This window comes from Trichosurus vulpecula, chromosome 8, assembly GCF_011100635.1.
Source record: "Trichosurus vulpecula isolate mTriVul1 chromosome 8, mTriVul1.pri, whole genome shotgun sequence".
NCBI classification, from domain to species: domain Eukaryota; kingdom Metazoa; phylum Chordata; class Mammalia; order Diprotodontia; family Phalangeridae; genus Trichosurus; species Trichosurus vulpecula.
The window spans coordinates 57479038-57483749 of record NC_050580.1 but is presented as its reverse complement, the minus strand read 5'-3'; the positions used below and the strand labels follow the sequence as shown (position 1 = coordinate 57483749).

Below are 4712 nucleotides of genomic sequence, written 5' to 3'. Positions count from 1 at the left end.
CTCACCCAAGGTCATAGAGCTGGTCCTAGAAGCCAGGTCTCCTAAAACCTAGTCCACTGTGCCAAACTTCCCTGGGGAATATGAGAGAGCCCACTTTGGAGCCTGAGGTAATACTGAAAGGGGTATCCCGGGCAACACAGGTAGCTACAAGATGATACAGTAATCCCTGAGGATGAAGAAACCCCTCTAAAGTCCACAAATCCAGTCTCACTAAGCCTGGAGAGGTGGAAAATCCCAGAGTTCATAAGGCCAAATTGCCATAGTTTAAGGAACCAAGTTGGGGGCAGGGACTTAAAATCCAACCAGTAAGAGTGGGTTGAGGAGACCCTCCTACTCTGTGAGGACCAATCTGGGCTTTCTGGGAGAAATTGGGGGGAAATCTGAGATCATATCTAAAACACAGGAACAGGAGTCTAGGGCAATGACCCGCTGGGTTCTTAAGAGGGGTATTCTAGGGACCCTTGGGCTCAGTGAGATGTTCCAGACAGACCACCTCCCTAATCAAAACCTCCGGCTAGCCACAGAGCTGGTCAGCTTGAGGCCAAGATCCCCCACCCAAGGTGGTCAAAAACAAAGGCAGATGGGAAAGGACTGGGACTGGGGGACAGAGAGGCCCAAAATTTGGGGAGGCATCTATGGAAGAGACTTTGTGAGGGCCCAGCTCCTGAGAATGCCAGCCCCCAGACACACATGGGTTCACACACATGTCCAAACACACACAAAAATGCACACGTACACACACATGCATGCACACACACACTCTCTGTAAAGAAAAAGACAAACTCATGTTCCTCATTACCCCCAACTCCAGTATGGTCTGCTTTGTGACTCATTGGAGGAGGCAATTAGGATCGAATGAGCTCCGCATCTATCATGGAGGACCAATTTACATTCACTTTCTCAACCAAGTCTGCCATCCTGACTTCAGAGTTTTTCTTTAGGCAATCCCCCTGCCCCTGAAACGGGCGTAGTCATCCCCAATGAGGGTTCACCTTCCTCCCAAACGAGCCGGCCCCTTTCAGAAATAGAGCCTAGTCATCAGTGGGCCTGGGCCGCATGGACAGTCTCTGCAACAAACCTTCCCTCCCTCCATCCTGATCTCCTGGCTGAGGCTGGTGAGTCAGAATTCCCTGTAAAACCAAACAGGCAGGTTGAGCAGTTCTTGTGCGCACCAGGTTCACTGACGTTCACAGGAATAACAATAGCTGACATTTACACAGCATTTTAAATTGTCTTTAAATTTTAAGTACACTTATTCCCATTTGACAGATGAGAAAAAGGAGGCTCACAGGAGTGAAACACCCATGGCCATGGGTGGGGTAGATAGCATGAGATTCAAAGGTAGGTCTTCCCTTCTCCAATTCCAGAACACTATCCACCTGATCACACTATCTTTGCTTTAAATTTTATTTTTCAATGAATAAAAATTGATTTTCTCTCCCTCCTATCACCCCTCCCCAATGAAAAAAAAGAAAATGAGACCCTTATAATAAATATGCATAAGTCAAGCAAAACAAATTCACATATTGGCCACAATCCAAAAAATATACATCTTATTCTTCACCCTGAGTCCATCACCTCTCTATCAGGACGTGAGTAGCATGCTTCATCTTTGGTCCTCCAGAACAATTGATCATTGTCTTTATCAGAGTTCTTACATCTCTCAAAGTTGTTTGTCTCTACAATAGTGTTATCATATAAATCATTCTCTTGGTTCTGCTCACTTCACCCTGCATCAGTTCACGCAGGTCTTCCTAGGTTTTTCTGAAACCGATCTCTTCATCATTTCTTGTAGCACAGTAATATTCCATCACATCCATATATCATACTTTGCTCATCCACTCCTAAATTAATGAGGAATCTGAAACCTCAACTTCCAGTTTTTTGCCAACACAAAAAGAGTCGCTATAAATATTTTTGTATATATGAGTGCTTTTCCTCTTTCTCTGATCTTTTTTTTTGGAGCATAGGCCAATAAAGACTTTGATTCCTCCCCCTCCCAACCCAATCTTATATCTTTGTGTCATCATCTCTTGTAATATCTTAATAATAATAAGTAATAAGTTAAGTAATAATAAGTTAAGTCCTCTGGCTGAAATTGGTTTGTTATATGTGTGTGTATGTATGTGTGTGTATATATATATATGTATGTATATTTATATGTATGTATGTATATGTTTATATGTAAAAACAATAATTTTCCCAAAATACACACACACATACACAGAAGAATATACACACCAGAACATTTCCTTCTAACAAAGAACACAATTAAACAAAACAGATTAGCACATTGGACCTATGTCTTGGACTAAATATCCACTAAAGTCCTTCCAACCCTGAAACTCTATGATTTGTTGAGGAAGCTCTATAGAATTCTGGCAGGAGTGTAATGGAAAGCTCACTGGACCCAGAGTCAGAAGAAACCCAAGTTCAAATCCTTGAACTGCCATGGGCACTTACTAATATAATCAGCACAACATCACCCACAAAGATAGGCATCTAGATGATGGGACATCCTCCAAGACAGCCCCAAACATATGTGTCCCTCTGGTTTTATGCCCCAGATGGTGGTAATCAAGATCTTTGAACCAAATTATCTTTGTATTTGTATCTATTGCAGAATCTTATCTGATCTCAATATATGTATGGAAATGGAATAGAATATTATTTTGTGGCGAGAACCAATAGAAGGGTCTTATTGGAGAATACTTTTTAAGGATATGTTTTGCTCTGATTCTAAATACATTTGTATACTAACAAGCAATGAAGATCTTAGATTCTTTCTACTTTTTGGTCGACTGTATAACTGGTCAGCTATAGCAACTTATTTGCAAATGCCAAACTTTTCCCTCCTAGTGTTTCATCAAGGATGCTCTTAATATATGCATAAATCATTTGCATAAGGATTTTAGAGATTTTTAATTTTGTTATTCATTTTTTGACAGTCTGTTCATTTTTATTGTATAAGCCAAATAGAAGGGTACTATGTACAGAGGAGATAGGGGAGGATCATTTCTTAGTCTCTTCTTCCTTGGACAAAGTCTTGAGGATCTCCTCTTTCTTGCCTGCAGACGCTCTTCCCAATGCTTTCATGCCTCCTTAGTCATGGACCAGCGAGCTTCAGCCTGGTCAGCCAAGAGCTTTTTCCAAGTCTTGTCTGCCTTCGATTATGAATGTATTCCATGAGAATGCGCTTATTCTTGAACACATTTCCCTTCACCTTCAAGTACAGGCTATGGTACACATGGCGGTCAATCTTTTTGGATTCCTGGTATCTTCGGAGCAGATGGCGTACAATCGGTATTCGCCTCATCCATGCCACCTTCTCAGGCATACGAGCATTGGCAGTACCCTTTCTCTTACCAATACCCATGTGCTTGCCCTTCCGTCAAGCCAGAGTATTTTTCCAGCATCTGGCACGAGAGTGCACGGTAACGGGCTTCCGGATGGTCAGCCCATCTTTAATCAGCTTCCGGATCTGCTGATGGGAATTGGCATTGACAGTTTCATTGGTTTTGCTGGGGTCAAGCCATACCTTCTTCTTTCCACATCGAAGGACACTAGAGGCAAGCCTCTTCTGAAGCCTGAGCGTACTCATGGCTGCAGCCGCAGCGCGGAAAAGGAAAGGGTGTTATAAATTTTTTAATAAAGCAGACAGATGGGTCAGTAGTTGCTGATGTTTTCTCAGTCGCTGTTTTGCGAGTAGTAATATTGTGATTTTTTTCCCACATTCTTTTGTTATCTTCACACTTTTGGTATGCATGACACACTAACTCTAACACCATAGGCAAATATCCAAACCCCTCGAAGACTTAGTTTCATTATCTGTAAAATGGGTATGATGCTTGCAGAACCCACCTCACAATGTTATTTTGAGGAAAGGACATTGTAAACCCTAAAGTATTATGGAAATATGAGTAAATCTCGAGAACTGACCCCTGAGAAACTTCAAGACTGTGTCATCTCCAGCACGTATTTCTCCCACATGAAACTGATCAGGTCCAGCTGCTCCTTCCAGTTTCATCTCCTTAAATGTCTTTTCTACTTCCTCACTGGCTCCTCCCTCTGCTGGGCTCCAGGGGTCCTGGAGTCCAGCCAAGCAGCCTTCTTTGAGAGAAGGCAGTTAAAACATATTCCAAGGGTCGGTCAGACATGACTCAGGCCTCCTTTCACATCCCAAGGATGGAAAGTGTCCAAGATATGGGAGAAGCTAGGCTAGAGATGGATTCTGACACTGACACTTGCTAGCCATGTGCCTGGGTGGGGTGGGGAGGGTAGATCCCTCACCTCTCTGTAAAACAGGAACAATACTATTTGTACCATGTGCTTTGGACGGTAGTTATAAGGAAATGCTTAAAGCACCATGTAAATATCTATAGTTATTACACGGGTACAAGAAGAATGTGAGATTTTATCAGCATCCAGAATTCCCTCAATCGGTGTAGTTCACTACCATCTCTAGAGAGTTACCTGAAACACTAAAGGCTTCACCCAGGGTCTTACAGCTAGCGAGAACTGGAGATGCACTGCGGGTCTTTTGGACTTCAAGCCCCAGTATTCTACCCAGTATCTCACACTAGGGGCAGCCATGAAGGTGGCTACAGCAGGTGCTGGGGAGTGCTCAGAGCTTGGTCAGATGTGGAAGACACCAAAATAAACCACTGCATCCTGGGCCACTGCCAGTCATCTTGACTTTTGTCCTGCCATTG

General features: G+C 43.0%; 1 pseudogene; it reads right to left on the bottom strand.

Moving 5' to 3' along the window:
• Positions 1-2963: 2963 nt before the first annotated feature.
• On the bottom strand, positions 2964-3601 carry LOC118827867 (annotated as a pseudogene).
• Between the last annotated feature and the right edge of the window lie 1111 nt (positions 3602-4712).